This window comes from Bubalus kerabau, chromosome 5, assembly GCF_029407905.1.
Source record: "Bubalus kerabau isolate K-KA32 ecotype Philippines breed swamp buffalo chromosome 5, PCC_UOA_SB_1v2, whole genome shotgun sequence".
Classification (NCBI taxonomy): domain Eukaryota; kingdom Metazoa; phylum Chordata; class Mammalia; order Artiodactyla; family Bovidae; genus Bubalus; species Bubalus kerabau.
In genome coordinates, this window is record NC_073628.1 from 73,855,992 (window position 1) to 73,881,683 (window position 25,692).

The 25,692-nt window shown below is 38.1% G+C and overlaps 1 protein-coding gene across 2 annotated transcripts in view; it reads right to left on the minus strand.

Moving 5' to 3' along the window:
* Positions 1-25,692, minus strand: part of USH2A (usherin) — a 1,013,951-nt gene that overhangs the window by 986,996 nt on the left and 1,263 nt on the right. The gene's annotated exons all lie outside the window — the stretch shown is intronic.

The window sequence follows — 25,692 nt, forward strand, 5'->3', positions numbered from 1 at the left end:
TGAGTCTGGATAAGGATATTTAATCAGAGAGCAGTTAATTGTTATTAATATCAAGTCACGATTTTTACTTTGCAGGTGTCACATTTCCATTTCTGTGTCTTTCTTTTTTTTGTTTGTTTTTTGTTTTTTTTTTAATTTTATTTTATTTTTAAACTTTACATAATTGTATTAGTTTTGCCAAACATCAAAATGAATCTGCCACAGGTATACACGTAGAGAAATTTTCCTCAGCGTTTTCTCAGATTGGCATGGTTCTTTTTTTTTTCCACAATGATGTTGGGGGTTCCAGTGATAGGAAAACTGACCCAGGGCTTGTCATAAGAGCAGCCCTGGTTCCTATGTTGCTGTTGGACAGATTGATAAACAGCTCTGGTATCAGACTGAAGATGTTTTGTGCCACAGATTATGAACTGGGGGCCAAGCTTGTGAAAGTCTCTGCAAAGAGTATTCTTTTTACGTTTTTATTGCCTACAAAATGCCAGGAGAGTTTCCAAGTAAGAGCAATCACTGTTAAGGAAAATAGGACATAAAATAAACTGTTATTACCTGCAAAACAGCTGTATTTCCTTTTCTTTCCAGAGAAGCACATAAACCCTCTGTATACCCTGACATGAAGAAATGTAATAGAACTTTTATTTCTGTAAACACTAGATATTCATCCTTGATAGGTAACATCGGGGGGAAAAGTTGTACTTAAAATTATATCAGCTGTTTCAGAATCACAAAATTAAAGAAGGGATCTCACAAATGGATCTGGCCATTCTTGGCCCAAGATGGGATGTTGTTAAGGTTCTGAGCAAGTGTTTGCAGCAGGGCAGACTGGTGTTCAATTCCAGCTCTGCCTCTTGGTACCTAGGGAACCTGGAAAATTTTATTTCTGCTCTGCAAGTTTCACTTTCCTCATTGTCAAAGTGGGGACAATAATAGCACCTACTTTATAGGTGCTATTAAATGAAATAATATTAAATGAAGTAAAATATGTAAAGTGTTAACCCACTGGGAGCACACCAAACAATTGGTAGCTATTATGCCAAAACTGTTCCTAGCAACTAGTTGTCTATTATTTTATAATATATAAAGGGGGCCTAATGGATAAATTTGAAGAAATAAGAATATTTTCAATTGCTTACTTTCTTTTCCATTCATTTAAATCCATTGCTTTTCCTGATTGTTTTCTTTGAATAAAATGAATGATTTCTCAGCACCTGTCTTATAAACACACTCTTCACAGATCTAGAATCACAATTTTACAGCTGTGAAAGCCTTCATATATAATTTAATGCAACTCCCTTGTTTTCTAGATGATGGAACAAACTGTTAAAAAGATGACAGGATTTGCGCAAATTCACAGGTATCATCTTCAACAAGACTCCAGTTATTACGGGCCTCTCCCAAAGCTCCTTCAAGTAAAAGTCAGAATTCAAAGCTAATTTTTACACTCTCCAGTCCTTGATCCCTGACATGAGTTCTCCCAACCACCTTTTATTGTCATTCTATCCTTTTTATGATACTTTTTCTAAGCATATTCCTGGTTCTCTGACCTTTTTTTTTTTTTTTTTTTTTTTTTTAGCTATTTAAAGACTGCAAGCTGAATGCATCACCCTATTGGTGTCTAATTACAGACAAGGGTTCCCAAAGGATTCTTCCCTGACCCCTGGTTTTTGGTCCTGCCCCTGGAAGAATCTTCTCTGAGCATACCTGGTGAAGGTCATGCTTTCTTTCGACTTCTCTTAGGTCCAGATACATGTGCATATTTGCTCCTCTTTCCTGGACTCGAGTCCCCGGACAGAGGAATTCTAGTTCCATGCAACGATCACCCAACAGATCTCTGTGTAAGAAGCACAGAACAGTTTCTTCTTTCTTTGCTTGTGCCAATGCAACTCACGGATCTAGATCAAGGCACAACAGTGGCTGCCTCTGACTTTCGGAAAATAAAGCAAAAGGCAGAACTTGAGTTTAGTTTCTTCCTCATGTCTAACCCCTAACTCGTTTTAAATGAATGTATCAGACTGCCCTGTTGCTTTTCTTATTTTTCACTGTCCGCTTTTCTCAGTAGATGTGTCTTCATATCCCATGGATACATATTCAAGTACATAATTTGGTATAAAGATTCCTCTGACGTTCTGATTTAAGTTCCAGACCCCTTTTCTTATAACTAAACTTTAATTCTATCTTCTTTTGATGGAGCCAAAGAGGTGTGGATTTGGTATGAAATTTTTCATACATCAGTTACACATCCTTGAAAACAAGGATGCTAAATTTTGAGAACTGCTTTCTGCATAATGATTAAAACTAGTCTGAAGCAGTAATTTACTCCCCCTCCAATACCATTGGGTAGGTTTGCAGGGCGTGTATGGAAGGTTAGATGATGACAGAATTATTTTTAAGAAAAGATATTTCTACTTTCTAACCTGGGTTAAATAACTATAAACCTTAAGCTGGAGAGGGGGAGGTGGCAGGCAAAGGGATGAGCACAAATTCCCCATCCATAAAAAACATCTGGCACAAGGAAAACAGTAGCAAGTCCAGATGGTACCCGGCTCTGACACAAGCCAGGGAATGCTCTATGGACAGAGACACCACATAGATTGTGTGTGTGAGGAAGCACAAAATACAGTCTTACAGAATTAAAACTGGAAACCTTCATGGCTAGTAGCAGGAGAGAATGAGAGCTAGGTCAATATTATAACAATGACTACTTTGTAAAACCTTTTCTTAATACTTTATGTCTCCACCTCTCCTTTACACTGTACTATAAGCTTCATGGCAGTTTTACACTGGGCAATCACACTGGAAGGGGGCAAATGCTGCCCAGTATTGAAAAAACCAATTGGAAAGGCAGACATGCATGGCACCCAGTTGGTGTGGATGCCGTCTAATATGGTCTCAGGTCAGCAATTGGCCTCTTGTTATCACTCCGCATGCATTTGGTGCACAGCTTTGTTAAGATCAGCTGAACTGGCTATAGAAAACAAACTTATGGTTATCAAAGGGGAAATGGTAGAGGGGATAAATTAGGAAGTTGGGATGAACAGATATACACTACTGTTTATAAAATTGATAACCAACGAGGACCTATTAACATAGCAGAGGGAACTATATGCACTATTTTGTAATAACCTATAAGGGAAAAGAATTCTAAAAAGAGCACTGTACTGTCCAACTGAAACTAACAACACATTATAAATCAACTATACTTCAGCAGAATAAAACAAAATTTAAGACAAGAGATCTCTGAAGCAATTGATTCCTACTTGCTTCACTCTCTCCTCAGAAAAGCTAAAGGTTATTTTCTCAGTTCAAACATTTCTCATTCCGGGAGGCGTCTTCAAGTGAGAGTCTGGTTTAGGGCTCTCATTCCAACCTCCTTAGCAGCCAGGACTTTCTGTAAGAACTCACCACAGTAGTGGTCATTGGCTCAAAGCAGGTTCCTCTTCTAAGCCTGAAGTACACAAATGCTGGGAATACAACCATTTTTCACATTTAGCCAGTTCATGACTGACTCCGCATCTTCACGTCTTGCATCTGTGTAACAGTCATGGTTCTAAGCATGCATACAGTGATGAACGAGACAGACAAAACCCCTGTTTCATGGAGTTCATTTCTATGAGGGGAGACAAGCAACATGCATGAAATAAATTAGCAAGGTTCTCAAGAGAGAAATGTTTGATGGTGCTGACAGCTCTGGAGGAAAATCCAGGAGGCAGAGAGAGAAGGGGAAAGTGAGATAGGAGAGGGGCTTTTCAGTTTTAAATAAAGCGGTTGGAAAAGCCTCACTGAGAACTTGAGGAAGATCTAAAGAAGGTGAGGGAGCAAAAGCAGGCATCAGAAAGGTGTTTACGTGTTGAGTGAACTAGTAAATGAAATGACGAGGTAAAGATGAGTGCAGTCACTGGTCTAGGGTTTCCTCATCTGTGTGGTTCCAGGCTCAGGAGCACTCCGCTAGGTTAAAAAAGATGCATGTAAAAATCCAAGGAAGCAGCTCTGTGGTGGAGTTATTTTCTTTCTAGTTTGAATTACATAAAAGAAAAGAAAAACTAGCTGATGGGTTGCAGAAATCAAGGAAAGTAAGGGTGAAGATTAGCTGATGGTTGACTTTCTGGAGAAGAGTAGGTGAGGACCAGTGTGAGCAGAGGTGGGAAAGAAGAAAGGAACCCAGTGCCTTGGTGTCACGGGAGACCCAGGGGAGAAACTGACTTCTGGGACCATTTGGAGAGGAGGCTGGCTTGAAAGGCAGGCCAGAGAGAGAGTCCTTGGTGCTGAAGAAAGAAATTTTGTGTCTGATGTCACAGACAGTTGTAACCAGTGGGCTTTATGAAGCTTAGTTGAGACCCGAGATTGATGGCCAAGGAGAGGCCAAACGGAAGTTTATTAGTGCAAGAGTGGAATGGTGCAGGTGCGGCGCCAATAAGGGAGAGATGGGATTAAGGGAAAAAAAGCACATTGTTAACTGCAGGACCTTGGGAAAGGCTCACAGCCCCTCAGCCCGCTTTCATCTGGAACAGAAACAAACTGGGCCAGATAATTCCTGTAGCAGCTTCCAGCTCTAATCAGTTCTGACTTTGTTTATATTATAAAAGGATAGTAAGGAAAGATAAAGAAAGACATCTCCTTTCTGGATTGAATATCACCTCTTCCCATGGTTCTACTGTTGTTTCTGAAATGCAAGTCTGTGTACCCAATGCACAGCGAGGCCAAATGATACAGAAACGTCAGAGTTTGCAGCAGAGAAAAGTTTATTGAGGGCCCTGCAATGCTATGAGCGGGTCATGCTTTAAAAATCCCAAACTCCCTGAAAGCTCCCAGCAGAGCCCTTTTCTAAGAAAGGTGATGGAGGGGCATGGTGAGTTTGTGCCAACGTCTCGGTTGTCAGACCCTTTGTTCTTGAGGTGGAGTTGTGGTCAGATAACCATGTTCCTGTAAATCTCCACCAAATGAACTTTATTCTCTGTTCTGACAAGAAAGGGCAGGTCCTGCAGCACAACCTTCAACCTCTGAGATCCAGGACTGGCTGAAAAGGCAGAGCTCAGCAGGCGGCTCCCTCAGGGCCAGGTCCCCAGACCCTATCCAGACATCATCACTGAGGGAGCCAGGCACCCAGGACCCAAAGGTCAGTTGGGTCAGGAGCTCAGGCTCCTTAGGTCAGCCACATGGTGGGGACAGGTCTCATAGACTATGTCCCAGGCAGACGGCCACTGCCATTAGGTCACAGAGGCAGGGATTAGGGAGAGACTCACTGCCACCTCAAGGCCTGAGCCTGGTCAGTGGGCAGCCATGGCCAGGCCTCCAGAGCCTTGCAGGACACAGATCCTGCCTGTCCCCTGAGCCACACACCCCACCCCACTTCACCTGCTGGCCCTAGGACAGAGGGCCCCAGGGAGAAGGCCAGGGTCCACCTCTTACTTCACTCTCTGCCTGAGGACCACCACCCAGCCAACTGTTGGCTCAACGTGCCCACTAACTGCTGCTCAGTGACAATTGGTCACTTGAGGGAGGGGCTTACCGTGGCCTCAACCAATGGCTGAGCAAGGCCACTAACGGTCACTCATTGACGGTTGTATGCTTGTAGGGGAGGGGCCCACTGTAGTGTGACTGTTAGTGGTCTCCTGGTAACCGTTGCCTGGCAATGGAAGCCAGTAGTAGACTACAACAACGACCATGTGCTAAGGGATATGCAGGCTGCACCCTATCACACTGTTAACTGTTGTGGATGTACCTAGAGCCCCATGCCAAAGCATTCAGTTGGAAATTTCACTTAGGAAGTCTGGTTCCTTAAAAATCTAAAAAATAGAGTCACCATATGATCCAGCAACCCCACATCTGGGCAAATATCTGGAAAAGATGAAAATTATGATCCCAAAAGATACATGCACCACAATGCTCATAGAAGCACTATTTTTAATAGTCAAGATATTGACTATTGACAGAGGAATGGATAAAGAAGATGTGGTACATATATACAAAGGAAAATTACTCGCCAAAAAAAAAAAAAAAAAGAATGAAATAAGGCCATTTTAGCAACATGGATGAACCTAGAGAATGTCATACTGAGTGAAGTCAAGTCAGAAACATAAACATACTACTACTTATATGTGGAATCTAAAAAAAAACGATACAAACTTATTATAAAGCAGAAATTAACTCAGATGTAGAAAACAAACCAAAGGGGAAAGTAGGGGGATAAATGGGAAATTTGGGATTAATATATATACACTGCTGTATATATAAAATAGATAAAAAGCAAGGACTTACTGTATAGCACAGGGAACTGTATTCAGTATCTTTTAATAACCCATAATGGAAAAGTATTTGAAAAAAGAGGTGTGTGTGTGTTTGTGTGTGTATCAGATTCAGATATCTGAATCTGTTTGCTGTACACCTGAAACTTGTGAATCAATTATATGTCAATTAAAAAAAGATCTCTAGGATCCCTCTAGTGTTAGTTGCTCATGTGTCCAACTCTTGTGACCCCCATGAGTTCAGTGCCAGGCTCCTCTGTCCATGGGATTTCCTAGGCAAGAGTACTGGAGTGGGTTGCCATTTCCTTTTCCAGGGGGATCTTCCCAACCAAGGAAATGAACCTAGGTCTCCTGCATTGCAGGCAGATTCTTTTCCATCTGAGCCACCAGGGAAGCCCGATTATTATAAAAGTCACATTCAAATCACTTTGAAAAACACAAAAACCATGTGTGTGAAACACTGCAGACTTTTGGAAATAATTTATTTTATTCTATGAGCATTAAGAGGAAGTAACCAAAAAAGATATACAGAAAGAGAGAGGACTACACCACAGGCATATATTTAAGTCCAACCCTTAACCACATATGAAACCACAAAATGACGCAGATGCTAATTGGGAGATCCATAGATCATTTAAAAGACAGAAGCACACAACAATTCCATCCCTTGGAGTCAGGAATTTCCCGTCTTCCTTGTCTTCAGCTACACTGATTTTAATCTAAGTCATGTTGGGCAGGACTTAAGAGAATTTGGTGAGAGGATTGACAACATTTTCTACAGTATAAAAAAATCTCAGGCAAAAATTTTACATATACAAGTAAAGTGATATTTATGAAGACTTTATTTTTTGTGACTACCTTTAACTCAATTCAACCTTTCATAGATTATTATGGATTCATATCCTAAATTGATAGTTTTGTTCTGTCTTAGTGTTCTCACCTTGTGGAATGAAAGAACTCTAAGAAATTTCAAAATTAATTTTGTGATTTTATTTTAGCAAAACTCCAAACACTTTTGAGGCTAAACCCACTTTAGTACGGGCTTCCCAGGTGGTGCTAGTGGCGAGGAACCTTCCTCCCAATGCAGGAGACATTAGAGACACAGGTTCAATCCCTGGGCCAGGAAGATCCTCTGGAGGAGTGCATGACAATCCACTCAAGTTTTTTAGTCTGGAGAATCCCATGGACAGAGGGCTGCCTACAGTCCATAGGGTCATGAAGAGTCAGACAAGACCGAAAGGACATAGCAGGCCCATCACTTTATACATGTGGATGTCCACTGACTTCTGCCATAATTCCAGTGCCTAGCTATGTGTGTGTCCACAATTACTTTGGAATCAAATTGTTGCAGAAACATGTGAAAAGTCTAGAGGTATATTTAATATATAACAATGTCTGGGCACCAAATGCATGCTGAGTGATATAACACAATGTGCTTTAGAATAGAGGGTTTTAATGCTTTATATGGTGGGCTGCCATCTATGGGGTCGCACAGAGTCGGACATGACTGAAGCGACTTAACAGCAACAACAGCATGGAGAAAAAAAATGATAGAATCAATTTTACAACTAGGACTGAGTACATCCCCTGAAGGAGGAAATGGTAACCCACTCCAGTATTCTTGCCTGGAAAATCCCATAGACAAGAGGAGCCTGGCAGGCTATAGTCTATGGGGTTGCAAAGAGTGGAATACGACTGAGTAACTTAGTATGCATGCACATAAATTGCAAGACTTAGTGGATCATGAACATGTGGAGCATTTTGTTCAAAAAGAAAAAGAAAAAAACATTTCTAACCCTCCCCCCAGACTCTCACTTGACCTGTTACTGTATTTTTATCAGTTACTTAATGTCTCAGTCCCTGGAGTGTAGGGATACTGGCCAGAAAAGTGCAGACCCTCACACACACTAATGACTCAGATCACATGATAAACACATAACCACAACCCTTACACCAGCCTTCACAACAGCACTTAAAAGTCAAAGGCCATAGGATCTGTGTTTTAGTGACACCATATTGACATTATACTAAATAATCCAGTTTCAAGAAAAGGTATCATCTGTCACATACTTTGTTTTATTCGTTTGTTTTATATTTACTTTGTAGATTTTCTGTTACATAATTGTATAAGGAATGTCCCTAATTTTGCACTTGTAATTATTTAAGTACTGTTATTATAAAAACAGGGCTTGTAATGGCTCAGCAGGTAAAGAATCTGCCTGCAAAGCAGGAGGCACAGGTTCAATCCCTGGGTCGGCATTATCCTCTGGAGAAGGAAATGGCAACCCATGCCAGTATTCTTGCCTGGGAAATCCCAAAGACAGGGGAGTTTGGTGGGCTGCAGTCCATGGCATTGCAAAAGAGTCAGACATGATTGATTGAATAAGAACAGACATTATAAAAATAGAAATAATTAAGTAAATCTTGGAGATCTATGAATTTTTTTCCCTGAAAAGCATCAAAATTATTAACTAACATGAGCTGCTTCTATAGTCCCCTACATTTAACATTGGAAATGCCACAAAAGTCAAATGAGGTGCTAAAAAACCTATAATAAATTCTTGGGGTACTGTGTGGAAGGAAAATGCACTGAGAACATGATAAGGAGTAGATAGTACAAATGAGGAGAGAGGCTGAGGAAGTGGGGAAGGGCTTAGTCATTGGATCTTCTTTTTCCCCTGCCTCTCCCCCTCCCCATCCAATTTGTCATTATGGAGCAGGAGGAAAAAAGAAGGATGGAAAAGCATATATTATGAAATGACAAATAATAGTAATGGATCTGTATTATGAGAAAAAAGTAGACCTAAGGAAAAAGCAGATCATACAGCTAAAGAAGGAAATTATGATAAGGGTATCATTTGCCAGTGAAACCAATTTAATGGCAGAAAATGAAGAGGAACAAAAGAGACTCTTGATGGAGGTGAAAGGGCAGGGTGGAAAGGCTGGCTTAAAACTCAGCATTTCAAAAACAAGGATCTTGGCATCTGGTCTTATCATTTCAAATAAAGAGGCAAATGAAAAGGGAAAATCTGGTAATAGTGTTGGATTTCATTTTCTTGGGTTCCAAATTCACTTCAGACAGTGACTGCAGCCACAAAATCAAAAGATGCTTGCTCCTTAGAAAAAAAGCTATGAGAACTCTAGGCTGTGTATTAAAAAGCAAGAGATATCACTTTGCCAGCAAAGGTCTGTATAGTCAACATTTCATGCAAAAAGTGAAGTTTCTCAGTCATGTCTGATTCTTTGTGACCCCATGGACTGTAGCCTACCAGGTTCCTCCATCCATAGGATGTTCCAGGTAAGAATACTGGAGTGGGTTGCCATTTCTTTCTCCAGGAGATCTTCCTGACCCAGGGATTGAACCCAGGTTTCCCACATTGTAGGCAGATGCTTTACCATCTGAGCCACCAAGGGAGTCATACAAAGATGGGCACAATAAAGGACAGAAATGGTATGGACCTAACAGAAGAAGATATGAAGAAGAGGTGGCAAGAATACACAGAAGAACGATACAAAAAGATCTTTATGACCCAGATAACCATGATGGTGTGATCACTCACCTAGAGCCAGACATTCTGGAATGCGAGGTCAAGTGGGCCTTAGGAAGCATCATTACAAACAAAGCTAGTGGTGGTGATGGAATTCCAGCTGACCTATTTCAAATGCTAAAAGACGATGCTGTGAAAAAGCTATACTCAATATGCCAACAAATTAGGAAGACTCAGCAGTGGCCACAGGACTGGAAAATGTCAGTTTTCATTCCAATCCCAAATAAAGTTCAAACTACTGTTGCTGCTGCTAAGTCGCTTCAGTCGTGTCCGACTCTGTGCGACCCCATAGACGGCAGCCCACCAGGCTCCCCCGTCCCCGGGATTCTCCAGGCAAGAACACTGGAGTGGGTTGCCATCTCCTTCTCCAATGCATGAAAGTGAAAAGTGAAAGTGAAGTTGCTCAGTCGCGTCCAACTCTTAGCGACCCCATGGACTGCAGCCTACCAGGCTCCTCCATCCATGGGATTTTCCAGGCAAGAGTACTGGAGTGGGGTGCCATTGCCTTCTCCACAAACTACTGTTAGGTAGGTAGAATAGGGAAAAGGAGTCCAAAATGGCGGTGGCTAAAAGACAAGGAAGGGAAAAGCCCGCAAAAATAGAACAAAGGAAGGTTCGAGGACCGGAGTAAGGACCTCAGGTAAAATAAACAACACTCCTGGCTGGCCCAGGGAGAAAAAAACATAAAAAAGAGGAGTCAAAGCTAGCTCTCTCTCTCTCTCTCCCCCATGCGCTGAGGTGCTCTTCTCTTCCCATCTTTGGATTGATGTGCCCTCACGCCTCGAAGATGGATTTTCCTGCTATCTTCTAAATAAAATAGAGCTGTAACACTGAGCTGTAGCACTGATTTGTCTAAGAGCTATATCACGGTCCTTTCACAACCTGAGAGCTATAACACGGTCTATCCAAGATTCAAGAGCTGTGACATGCAGAGGGGGTTTAATGTCCGTCATTCCAAATATTTGTTGTGATGAGACAAAGAACTGAGGAACAGATACTCGCATGACACTACCATACAATTGCACGCATCTCACACGCTAGCAAAGTAATGCTCAAAATATCCAAGCTATATTCAACAGTATGTGAACTGAGAACTTCCAGATATTCAAGCTGGATTTAGAAAAGTCAGAGGAATTAGAGAACAAATTGCCAACATCTGTTGGATCATAGAAAAAGCAAGAGGATTCCAGAAAAGCATCTACTTCTGCTTCAATGACTATACTAAAGCCTTTGACTGTGTGGATCACAACAAACTGGAAAATTCTTAAAGAGATGGGAACACCAGACCACCTTACTTGCCTCCTGAAAAATCTGTATGCAGGTAAGAAGCAACAGTTAGAACTGGACATGGAACAACAAACTGTTTCCAAATTGGGAAAGGAGTACGTCGATGCTATATATTGTCATGTTGTTTATTTAACTTATATGCTGAGTATATCATGCAAAATGCCAGGCTAGATGAAGCACAAACTGGAATCAAGACTGCCAGGAGAAATATCAATAATGTCACATATGCAGATGACACCACCATTATGGCAGAAAGCAAAGAGGAACTAAAGAGCATCTTGATGAAAGTGAAAGAGGAGAGTGAAAGAGCTGGCTTAAAATTCAACATTCAAAAAAAATGAAGGTCATGGCATCTAGTCCTATCACTTCATGGTCAATAGATTGGGAAACAAAGGAAACAGTGAAAGACTTTATTTTCTTGGGGGGCAAAATCACTGAAGATGGTGACTGCAGCCATGAAATTAAAAGCTGTTTGCTCCTTGGAAGAAAAGTTATGACAAACCTAGACAGCATATTAAAAAGCAGAGACATTACTTTGCCAACAAAGGTCTGTATAGTCAAAAAGCTATGGTTTGTTCCAGTATTCATGTATGGATGTGAGAGTTGGAAAATAAAGAAAGCTCAGTGCTGAAGAACTGATGCTTTTGAGCTGTGGTGCTGGAGCAGACTCTTGAGAGTCCCTTGGACTGCAAGGAGATCAAACCAGTCAATCCTAAAGGAAATCAGTCCTGAACATTCTTTGGAAGGACTGATGCTGAAGCTGCAGCTCCAATACTTTGGCCACCTGATGTGAAGAACTGACTCATGAGAAAAGACCCTGATATTGGAAAGATTGAAGGCAGGAGGAGAAGGGGATGACAGAGGATGAGATGGTTGGATGGCATCACTGACTCAATGAACATGAGTTTGAGCAAGCTCTGGGAGTTGATGATGGACAGGGAAGCCTGGCATGATGCAGTCCATAGGGTCACAAAGAGTCGGACACAGCTGAGAGACTAAACTGAACTGATGGTTTTTCCAGTAGTCATGTACAGATGTGAGAGTTGGACCATAAAGAAAGCTGAGTGCCAAAGAATGGATGCTTTTGAGCTGTGGTGCTGGAGCAGACTCTTGAGAGACCCTTGGACTGCAAGGAGTTCAAACCAGTCAATCCTAAAGGAAATCAACTCTGAACATTCATTGGAAAGACTGATGTTGAAGCTCCAGTTCTTTGGCCACCTGATGGCAAGAACTGACTCACTGGAAAAGACCCTGACACTGGGAAAGATTGAGGGCAGGAGGAGAACAAGGAGACAGAGGATGAGATGGTTGGATGGCATTACTGACTCAATGGACATGAGTTCAAGCAAATTCAGGGAGATAGTGAAGGACAGGAAAGCCTGATGTGCTGCAGTCCATGGGGTCTCAAAGAGCCAAACATGATTTAGCAACTAAACAATCATTTGCCAATACCACATAATAGGTCTAAATATATGAAGTCAATCACTGGGTCGGGAAGATCTCCTGGAGAAGGCAATGGCAACCCACTCCAGTACTCTTGCCTGGAAAATCCAATGGACAGAGAAGCCTGGTAGTCTACAGTCCATGGAGTCGCAAAGAGTCGACTACTCAGTAGTCGACTACTGATCGACTTCACTCACAAAAAATTCAAAGCCTATATTGACAAATCTACAATGAGACATAGACAAATTCATAATATTATTGGGATACTTAGATATACCTCTGTTTGTAACTGGTAAAGACAAGCAGCCAATATCAATAGAATTTTAGAATTTTTAAAAAATTATAGATTTGATCAATAAAGTTGACATAGTGAATACACACACACACACACACACACACACATATATATATATAACTGGACTTAGCAACTGAAGAATATTCATTCTTTTCAAGCAAATATGAACATTTACAAAAACTGGCCATGAATGAACCACAAAGTCTTAAGAAATTGCAGAGGATTGAATTTATAAAGAGTATGTTGTCTGACTGTAGTACAATGAATTATAGAAGCTAAAAACCAAAAGAAATCAAGAAATATACTTTTAAATAAGCTATGATCACAGAATAAATAGCTTGGGATATTAGAAATTATTTTCAATTGAATGTTAACAAAACATTAAGTGCTAAAATATGTGGATGAGCAAAATCTGTCAAAAAGGAAATTTCATAAAATGTATTAGAAATGAAGGAAAGATGAAAACTAGTGAGTAAGCATCTCTCTCAAGAAGATAAAAACATAAAGTAAATGAATCTACATGAGTGGTAAATAAAGAGAATAAGAATAGCAATTAATATATCAGCAATCATATAATAGAAAAGGAACAAAAATTTTCCCAGTTTGTTCTTTGAAAACACTTTTAAATTCATGAACTTTGGAAAGACTAGTTAAGGAATGAATGAAGGGATGGGTAAGAATTGTTGTTGTGTATTTGCTTAGTTGTGTCTGGCTCTTTGTGACTACTTGGACTGTAGCCTGCCAGGCCTCTCTGTCCATGGGATTTCCCAGTCAAGAACACCAGAGTGGGTTGTCATTTCCTTCTCTAGGGCATCTTCCTGACCCAGGGTTGGAGTCTGCATCTCCTGTACTAGCAAATGGATTCTTTACTACTGAGCCATCAGGAAGCAACAGCTGTTATTAAAATGTCTACAAACAATAAATGCTGGAGAGGGTGTGGAGAAAAGGGAGCCCTCCTACGCTGATGGTGGGAATGTAATCTGGTACAGCCACTATGCAGAACAATATTGAGGTTCCTTAAAAAAAACTGAAAATAGAACTACCATATGATCCAGCAATCCCACTCCTGGGTACATATCTGAAAAAGGCAAGAACTGGAATTCATAGAGATACACGGACCTTAAGGTTCATAGCAGCATTATTTACAATAGCCAAGACATGGAAATGATCCAAGTGCCCATCAACAGATGACTGGCTTAAGAAGATGAGATATAAATGTATAATGGAATATTACTCAGACACAGAAAAGATTAAGATAATACCATTGCAGCAATGTGGATGAACCTAGAGAATATTATGCTAGTAAAGTAAGTCAGACAAAGAAAGACAAATATTATATGATATCACTTGTAAGTGGAATCTAAAAAAAAAAAAGAATCTATATACAAAACATAAAAGACTCACAGACATAGAAAACAAAGTTCTGGCTACCAAAAAGGGAAGGTGGCAGGAAGGATAAATTAGGAGCATAAGATTAACAGATATAAACTACTATATAAGATAGATAAGCAACAAGGATTACTGTACAGCCCAGGGAGCTATCTTCAATATCTTATAATAAACTGTAATGGAAAATAAGCTGAATAGAGACATATATATCTGAACCACTATACCATACACCTGAAACTAACACAATATTGTAAATCAACTATACTTCAATTTAAAAGAAAGGAAATGAAGAAAGAGTATACAAATACTCAATATCAAAGAAGTTTCAATGAAAAAGGAAATACCATTGCTACAGACTACACAATGTCCCACAAAGATATCAGGTCCCAATCCTCAGAATTTGTAAATATTACCTTATTAGGAAAAACGAGTTTATACAGATTAAGGATCTCAAGATTGGGAAATTATACTTACTAGATGATCTGGGGCATTCTAAATGCCATTACAAATATCTTTATAAGAGATAGAGACAAGACATGAACTGAAGAGAGGGTCATGTGCTGATGGAGCTGAGAGAGATCTGAAGATGGGGCTGATCTAGTTGTATGAAAGTTGCTCAGTCATGTCTGACTCTTTGTGACCCCATGGACTATACAGCCCATAAACTTCTCCAGGCCAGAATACTGGTGTGGGTTTCATTTCCCTTCTCCAGGGGATCTTCCCAACCCAGGGATTAAACCCAGGTCTCCCACACTGCAGGCAGATTCTTTACCTGCTGAGGAACAAGGCAAGCCCAAGAATACTGGAGTGGGTAGCCTATCCCTTCTCCAGCCGATGTTCCTGACCCAGGAATCGAACCAGGGTCTCCTGCATTGCAGATAGATTCTTTACCAACTGGGCTATCAGGGAAGCCAATCTAGTTATATAGCAAGGAATGTCAGCAGCTCCCAGTAGTTGTAGAAGGCAAGGAATGGATGCTCCTCTTGAGTCTTTGGAGGGAATATCGTGATTTTGGACTGGTGAAATTTATTTCAGACTTCTGCCTGAGGATAAATGTCAGTTGCTAAGCCAGGAGGTTTGTGGTAATTTGTTATAGCAGTCACAGGAAGTTAACGTAACTGCTCCACTACAGACTTTGATGTCACTAAAATATTAATAACAGAAAACTATGAACAATGTTATGCAAATAAATTTGAAAACAGAAATAAAGGCACAAATGCCCACAAAAATACAAACATGATAAAGGAAGAGATTTAAAAATTTGAATGATGCCATAAAAATCTGAATAATGTATATACTTGTTATAAAGTATAGTCCTAAGGAAATAACTTTATCTAGAGAAAATATCTAGAGTTGGACGATAAAGAAAGCTGAGTGCCGAAGAACTGATGCTTTAACACTGTGGTGTTAGAGAAGAATCTTGAGAGTCCCTTGGACTGCAAGATCAAACCAGTCAATCTTAAAGGAAATCAGTCCTGAATATTCATTAGAAGGACTAATGCTGAAGCTGCAATACTTGCCACCTGATGGAAATAACTGACTCATTGGAAAAGACCCTGATGCTGGGAAAGATTGAAGGAAGGAGGAGACAAGGATGACAGAGGATGTGATGGTTGGATGGCATCACCAACTTGATGGACATGAATTTGAGCAAGCTCTGAGAGTTGGTGATGGACTGGGAGGCCTGGCGTGCTGCAGTCCATGGGGTTGCAAAGAGTCCGGACATGACTGAACTGACTGCAACCTCCCTACACACATTACATTTGGAGATACCTTTTCGACACAAAGAAGTCTAGTGTGCAGTTGGAGTCTTAATTCTTAGAGAAAATATCAGGCACTCCTGGTTTCTGCATCAAATTCTATGATGCATTATTTCTTACCAAAGAAATAATGTAATAAATGATATTAGCACAATAAATGCATTTGGTTCTAATTGAATTTCTTCAAGAAAAGGAAATCTAAAGGAGGTACATTTCTTCCATCTTGTTTTATGACAACCTTTATATCATAACATGAAAATTATATCATGGAAAAAAATTAAAGGATTTTCTTATTCATAAATAGAGATGGAAAAATTCTTAAATAAAACATAAGCAAATCAAATTCAGCATAATATAAAGAGATTACCATACTATGATCAAGTTAAGTTTATTTCAGGAATGCTATATTAAAATAGCAATAAATAAGTTGCCACATTACCAGAGCAAAGAAGAAAAATCACAGAATATCTCAGTAGATGCAAGAAAAGGTATAACATTCACAGTCCATGGAGTATAAAAATTCTTGGCAATTGGTGGAAAAGAAGGAAACATCCTTTATCTATTAAAGAATGTCTGTATGGAACCTACATCAAAATTAATCCATCAAAATTAATGGAGAAAGCCAAAAGCATTTACTTTGAGACAAGGAATAAGGTAAGGGTTCTTGTCTCATTAGTTTTATTAACATGGGATGAAGGTCTTTGCCAGTCCAGTAAGACAAAAGGAAAGAAATAAAAGACAAAGGGTTTAGAGGAGAGAAATAAAGCATATGTGAAAGATAAGTCTGAGTATGTAAAAAATTCAAAAGAACTCACAGACAGCTAATTTGAATGAATATGTAAGTTTACGCAGGTTGGTGGATACAAACTAAATATACCAAGCAATTTTAATTTTAGATGTCAGCAAAAGACAGAACACAAAATTAAATAAAAACGAACTCTAGACATAAATTTTTATAATAGCAGCAAAATATTTCTAATACGCTATAAGAACTTAAGTTTGTTTTTTTTTAAAGATGCTGCTTTGTAAGAAAATAAAGTGCAAGAAAAATAAATTGAGGGTTATAACATACTCATGAATTGGAAGTCTCAATGTAACATAGATATGTATTTTCTACAAATTGATCTAGAGAATTAATGCCACCCCAATTAAAATATTACCAGGTATGTGCAATTAACAAAATGATTTTGTACTTTATATAGAAATGCTAAATGCCAAGATACTTAGGTAAAAGACAACATGAAGAGGAGTTGTTCAGTCAGCTATTTAGCTTTGTAGCATTTTAGGAAGTAATTAAGAGTGTGCAGGATTGGCACAAAGATTGACAAATGAATGAATAGAAGAGTGGACCCAGAAACAGAGCCATGTTTAACAAAGGTGACACTGGAGATACAGAGAAAGGACAATCTTTCCCACTGAGTGTTTAAACAACTGATGTTCATACAGAAAAACAAAAAGATAAAAACCGTGACCTCTACTTCACGTCATACAAAAAAATCAATTCCAACTAATTTGAACATATAAAAGAGAAAACTAAAACAATAAAACATTTAAAATATTTGAAAGCCTCTTCATAACCTCAAAGAAGGGAAGAATTTTAAAACTGGGTACTATGTAATTAGCCTCCAATTAAATAAATTTATATTAAAAAAATAAAAAATAAATAAAATTGGGTACTAAAAGCACAAACTGTAGAAAATGATTGATAACTTGGATATTAAAATTAAGAACTACTTTCCAAAAATGTAACATTGAGAGTGAAAATCTAAGCCACAGTGTTAGAGAAGTTATTTGCTACACATTAAAGGGACAAATGATACATACTGAGAATATATGAAAAAAACAACAAATCAGTAAGTACAAGCCACCAGAAATATGAATGAAGCAATTGCTTAAACAGAAACTTCATAAAAAATAACCAAAATGCTAATAAAAATATGAAAAGGAGCTCAATATTATTAATCAGGGAAGTGAGAAACATTATAAAATATATACAAATACATAGTCATCAGAATGACTAAAATTTAAAGGTATGCAGTAACATTCAAACCTTTAGAACTTCCTCTCACACTGTGAGCAGAAAAAGATACTGACATAACCACATGGGAAGAGTTTAGAAGTAACTGCTGAAGTTGAACTTCATGAGAGTCATGCCATTTTTTAGAATATAGTGACAAATGCATGTAATATAAGTAGATGGTGGGGCAAACCAGTTAGCTTGTAGCAGCATCATGCATACTAGCAAAAACTGTATGTAACCCATATGTCCCTCATTTGGAAAAATAAACAGTATTACACAGCACTGCGGAGAAGTCAATGGCACCCCACTCCAGTACTCTTGCTTGGAAAATTCCATGGACGGAGGAGCCTGGTGGGCTGCAATCCATGGGGTCACTAAGAGTCGGACACGACTGAGCGACTTCACTTTCGCTTTTCACTTTCATGCATTGGAGAAGGAAATGGCAACCCACTCCAGTGTTCTTGCCTGGGGAATCCCAGGGACGGGGGAGCCTGGTGGGCTGCCGTCTCTGGGGTCGCACAGAGTCGGACACGACTGAAGCGACTTAGCATAGCATAGCACACAGCACTGAAGAGAAACCACTATTAGCTATAGCATGGAGGAATGTCTCAGAAGTGATATTGACTGAAAGAAACCAGTCACAAAATATTATGTATTGTATAACTCAGTTTTTATAAATGTCAAATGTAGACAAATTTGTACCATGTTGTTTAGAAATACATGAGTAGAAGAAAAAGTAAATCGTGATTCTCTTTGTTTTGGGGAAGAAGCGTAAGTGTGATATTTGTGAAACTCACAGTGTTCTTTCTTGACCTGGTGGATGCTTTCATAGATGTTAATTTTATGATCTTTCTTTAAGGAGTACTTATATTTTAGGTACATTTGTATGTTTAAAAATGTTTTTAAAAGGAAATTACTTACTGGTAAAGAAAATGATCAATTAAGATGTCATGAAGATAATGAACATTATGTAATTGATGATAGAGATTCAAAATATATAAAGGAATAACTAACATACAAATAAATCAATACATAATTCTAAATGGAGATTCTAACACATCCCCATAAGAAGTTCTAATATCAAGCAGACAAAAAAAGCAGCAATGATATATTTAAATAACATTAATAATGTGCTAAAATGAACATTTCGCCCTTCATCCAGAGTATTCACATTCTTTTTGAGCACAAGTGGACTATTCTCAAAAAGCTGATCCTAGCTTAACAACAAAGAAGGCTTTTCTAAATTTTATGGTTCAAATTCATACAATGTTATCTGACAATAACAAAACATCATTAGATCAATAGTAGCAAGTATTTAAAAAAATTTTGAAAACATTTACCTATAAAAATATACACATATACAACATATTGGTAAAAAGCCCTTGATGAAAAAGTAAATCATAAGAAGAATTATAGAATACTGCAAAAATACTACACGTCAAATTCTGTGGAAAAGTACTAAGAGGGAAATTTGTGGCTTTAAATACAGTCATTAAAAAATGAAAAAGTGAGTAGAACTTATTAAGGCATTTGTGATGTACTGAATTATTGTCTCTATTTCTTGATTTCTTTTTGTTTCTACACTCTGTCATGTAAATTTGACGTTTCTCCCACATAGTTGTTTCTCCCCTGTTCTTTGACTTTGGATTTGGCTACATGAGTTCCTTTGGCCAATAGGAGGAGTGTGTGCTTAGTCATTCAGTCCTGGCTCTTTGTGACCCCATGGACTGTAGTCCATCAGGCTCCTCTGTTCATGGAATTCTCCAAGCAAGAATAGTGGAGTGGGTTGCCATTCCCTTCTCCAGGGAATCTTCCCCACCCAGGGAATGAAACCAGGTCTCCTGCACTGCAGGCAGATTCTTTATATCTGAGCCACCAGGAAAGCCCAATGGGAGGAGACAGGAGATAAATAAGAGCCTGAAATGCTCTTGTGTCTTGGCACTTGCTTTCCTGTGCCCTCTTTTATCATCATGATAAGCAAATCTTCTGATTAGTTGCTGCCCCTCTAGCCTGGCCCCCCGTGGGAGACATGAAATGCTGAACTGAGCCCTCTCTCTAGATGCTCCAACCAACTTCAAATGAGTACCTATTTTATTCCACAGTGAGGTTTTGTATTATTATGCACCAAAAACTGATAGAAAAATCGGTACCCAGAAATGGAGTTTCTGCTGCAATGTAAACCTGAAATATGTGGAAGTGGTTTTGGAACACCGGCAGTGGGAAACTTTTATAGAAACTGGAAAAATGCTACTGAAGGCTGGAAAAATGGCCATTCATGTTATATACTAGAAACCCATTCACAAAAGTTTTGCCTTCAGTAACTTGGAAGAAAGTAAATGAATCCAACAAATTTATGGACTTGGGGAAAGATGGTTTATGGTTAGAATGCTAAAAACATGGGTTGATTCCTCTTAACTGCTTATAATAAGGTACAATGAGAAAGAGATGAACTCAGAAATAAGCTGATCAATTGGCAATCTGAATTTAGAGGGAATCCAGGACTGTATATAAACAATTAGAATTAATAGAGAAATTCAGGAAATATTCAAATATAAGATCAATATGTAAAATGAAAGAGTATTCTTTATTTAAAAAGTTGCTAATAAAATAGTAACTTACAATTTGCAATAGCCACAAATCTGTAAGTTTCCTAGGATTTGACTCAAAGAATGAGACTTCATGGAGGTAATTTAAAAACATATTTTCTTAGGTTAATCTCCTAAGGCAGTAAAAATTTTTTAAAAATTAAACAAATGGGATCTAATCAAACCTACAAACTTTTTCCCAGCAAAGGAAACCACTAGGAAAATGAAAAGACAACCTACAGAATAAAAGATTTGCAAATGATGCAACTGACAGGGATTAATTTCCTAAATATACAAACAGCTCATAGAACTCAACAACAAAATAACAAACAATCCCATTGAAAAATAGAAGACCTAAATAAATATTTTTCAAAAGAAGATATAGAGGTGACCAACAGGCCCATGGAAAGATGCTCAACATCTCTAACTACTGTATTAGAGAAATGCAAGTCAAAACTTCAGTGAGGACCACTTCACACTAGTCAGAATGGTCATGTACATTTCTACCAACAGCGTAGGAGGGTTCCCTTTTCTCCACACTGTCTCCAAAATTTATTATTTGAGTCTACAAATCTGGAGAAAAGGGAACCGTCCTACATTGTTGGTGGAAATGTACATTGGTGCAGCCACTATGGAAAACAGTTATGAAGAGTCCTCAAAACACTAACAATAGAACTACCATATGATCCAGCAATCCCCCTTCTAGCCATATATCCAAATCAAACTCAAATTCAAAAAGATACATGCACTTCTCTGTTCACATCAGAACTATTCACAATAGCCAGGACTTGGAAACAACCTAACGTCCACTGACAGATGAATGAAAAAAGATATGGTATGTGTGTGAATATATATACACATACATATGCACAGACATATGTATGTATACATATATACAATACATATATGCATGCTAAGTCACTTCAGTCATGTCCAACTCTTTGTAACTCCACGAACTAGAGCCTGCCAGGCTCCTCTGTCCATGGGATTCTCCAGGCAACAATACTAGAGTGGGTTGCTGTGCCCTCCCCCAAGGGATCTTCCTGATCCAGGGATTGATCCCGGGTCTCTTATATTTCCTGCCTCGGCAGGTGGTTTCTTTACCACTAGCACCATCTGGGAATCCCCACAATATATACATACACACACACACACGTATACATATACACAATGGAATACTACTCAGTCATAGAAAAAGAACAAAATAATGCCATTTGCAGCAACACAGATGAAACTAGAGATTATCATATTAAGTGAAGTAACTCAGAAAAAGAAAGACAAATACCATATGCAATCACTTATTTGTGAAATCTAAAATATGACACAGATGAATTCATCTAATAAACAGACTCACATAGAGAAGACTTGCGGTTGCCAAGGGCAAGGGTGGATGGGGGAGAGACGGAATGAGAGTTTGGGGTTAGCAGATGCAAATTATTATATATAAAATGGATAAACAACAAGCACTCCTGTCTAGTGGAGGGAAATATGGTCAACATACTCTTGGCAAACCATATTAAAAAGGATATGTATGTGTATGTATTTATACATATATTTGTATACCTGAAACACTTCACTTTACAGCAGAAATGAATAAAACTATACTTCAAAAGAGAATTCTTAAAGAAATAAAAGAAGATATGAATTAATAGAGAGATATATGTACACTGAATCCGATTGATGAAAATGTTAACTTTCTCCAAATTAATTTGTAGACTATACATTTTAATAAAATTTATAGGATGTTCATTCTGAGAACTGAAAAAACACTTTGAAGTTTATGAGAAAGAAAAAAATTTTTCCAAAAAAACAAGAATTTGACAAATAAGACAAAGTGTGTGGCAGGTGAGTGGAAGATACACTCTAAGAGATATTAAGACAAGTTAAAAAATTATATTAATAAAATTATAATACTGTGGCAGTAACATATAGACTGTCAAAAAGCATAAGGAAAAATCAAGTAGATCTTTATACATGGTCGTTTGGTATAATATAGATTTGACATCATACCTTGGTAGAGAACCTTTTATTACAGCTTATCCCAAAGAGATTTTTAAAAGGCTTCAATACAAAATTCAAATCATAAAAAGTTTCAAAAATTTAGAAACATATTTTTAATTTCGAAAACATGAGGATCAAATAGATGAAGCACTCTATCACAAATAATTTCTAGTGAACACAAACAAAGGTCAAAGTTACTAGGTGAATGACAGACTAGGAGAAGACGTTTGGGAAAAAGCTGAAACTGATAAGGATCAATATCTAGAATGTATCAAGAACTCCTGAAGATGAACAAGAAAATGGTGGGAAATCCAATAGAAAAAAGAGCAAAGGTTATGAATAGGCAATTCACAGAAAGAAGAGCCTAAGCTGGTAGAAAAATAGGAAAAGATGTTCAAAGAAGGGTAAGTCAAAATAATTAATTGCTGTTTGAAAAATAATGTTAGTAAAATTTAAGAGCAAAATAAAATTATATGCTGAGGGAAAATGAAACAAAAAAGGCACTGCGGGTGGGAGCTCAAACCTACCTAATTCAAATTATGTTGGTCCATAGGAAAGTCATCCAAAGGTGTTCTTTGCATTGTTGATTGTATTAAGAATTTGAAAACCACCTTCTCAAGAACAGCAAGGAAGTCACATGCCATAGAATCCTTGCATGTATTAAGAAAAACATCCTAAAAACATCTTTATATCTAAACATCAGTTTACTTACAACCCAGCCCAGAAATTACTCTCAACTACATTTTGTGTGTGTGTGTGCGTGGAAGAAAGGATTTTTTTTTTTCAATGCATACCCTTGAAAATATAGACTACATATTTATTTTGATCTAGAAGCATAAAGTTGATACCCTATGGCTAGTCAATCATTTTGTTCACTAAAGGAAAACCAAGACAAAATAAAAGTCTAGGGGAGAAGAATCTCAAAGACAGTAATATAGAACTCTCTGTGGGATTTTCTTACATTAATTTTAGTATTTTTCATTTGTAATAATTGGAAATCTCATAATTTGGTGGGGGAAAGCCAACACTTGTATAGCTCTAGATCTCATTTTGGAAATTGCTCTCATGACTTCAGTTTTCTGTGCTGTTTTTTTTTTTAAATAGCAGCCAGTTCTTCACTTCCCAAGAAAACTGTGAAATTCGACTGAGCATGGCAGATTGAATTGGAGTGTGAATAGTGTGATTTAATGCTCCTGCTCGTCTGCAATGTTTTCCTGTTAGTTCTTTTTAGTGACCCCTCCCAAGAGTGTGTTTGTGTTTTCAAAACCAACTCTCCCAAGTTCAGTGTATTTGAAACACACAGATTACCATGATTTTCATAAAGAAAATAGGCATTTTCTTGTAGAATAAGATCCAGTTGTACTTTGACCATATGTAACAAAATTCGTATTGATTAAAAGCTTCAGTGTTTCAAAATCCTTTGTCAGGGCTGCATTCTAATACTTACAGCAAAATCATCCAAATAATTCCATATATTCTATGATGTTCTTTTCAATTTTTAAAAAAAAGAATATTGGAAAAGGTATATTACACTCTAAGAGCATTTTCATTCATGCTCGGGGCTTCTGTGCTACATCTACTGCCCTCTGTTTAAAAATATTTTTACACACACACACACACACACATTTGGTTTATGATCTTAAGTTTAAAAACACTTCTGACCTGAAGCAAATTTTCTCACGGCCAAAATTCTGTGGCATGTTAAGGCAACACCATTAGTACATTGGGACATCTTTTTTTTTTTTTTTTTGAGGCTGTACAATTGATGCAATAGTTAATTATTAATCTGACTGGCATCTGTAATGAAAAAGTGAGTGCTCTTGCTTTTAGGCCATAGAGCAGTATGTAAATCTCTTGTGTAGCTGCCATCATAATATTCCTGCAGCTATGGTATCACCTATTGTAATTTTTCTGCTAATAAACAAATTTGAACTAGCCAGGAATCCTAAATTTTGAGACTCGTTGTTTATCTCAAATATACTCCAGAGAAATCGTAATGCAGTCCTGCTTTGAATTTAATTTAAACAGGAACAGGCAAAACAAATCTCTATGGAGGACATTTGACAATAATAAAATATTTCTCCCAGCGGGTGAGCTGGTAGCAATTGTATTGTTGCAATACAAGCTCACGTTTCAGTAGGTCATTACCATCATAACAAGCCCTTGGACCAACTGGCATGGACATGCAACATTGAGCCCCTGATGGGCACATTATTTCAGACCTTTAACTTCATGGAGAACAAGACAAATACTCCTGGGAAAGGAGGATTATATTTTGAAATCCCTTTCTTTTCTATTTTGTTTCATAATAAGATGCAGTGTACAATCAATCTACTGCTACTTGTTTCATTCTGTTTTCTCCACGCTACCGAGGGGCACCAGAAGCTAGACTTAGAGATTTGAAAGGGCCAGAAACAATGACTTAAACACTCTATGTCTATTGGACTCTGGAACTTTCCATTTCATGTGTACATCACTGTGGATGAAACAAAAACCTTAAGCATTGCTCTCTTTTGACAGTTTAATCACAAAGTAAATTTCACAGTAACAAAGTATACCTAAAGTTTTTGCACAGGCCCAAGAACAAAATATTCTATTTCAGTTCCATTTCATTTCTACCTCTTATCTACATCAGCAACTTGCAAAAAGAGAGGTAACGGGAATCATTCCAATAAATCAATTTTGTCTTGTGTTGGTTTTTTGTTTTTCAGTAGGAAAAAAAAAAGGTATTTTTGAACCAAACCTAATTTTAAAGCACAGGATAGGGCCAAATGAGCAGGATTAAAAAAAAAAAAAAAAAAGATTGGGTGATATTCTGCACAAGTTTTTAGCAGGTATTTCCATTCTATCTCCATTATCTGGGGCATAGCCAGAAGATGTGGCTTGGGAATTATCAAAGAAAATGTGTTCTCCACACTTGTGCTATGCTGCAGAAGCATGAAGGGGTGGATGTGAGGGGGTGGGAGAAAGTGGAGTTGAAAACCATGCAAATACATTTCATTGGCTTTGTGAGTTAAAAAATAAAGAGGTTAAGTCCTTTTGTCTTGATATTTTACAAGAAGATAGTCTAAAACCTCATAAAAACTCAGAGCCAATGTCTGAAAAGGCTTTTTATTTTTTAGGAC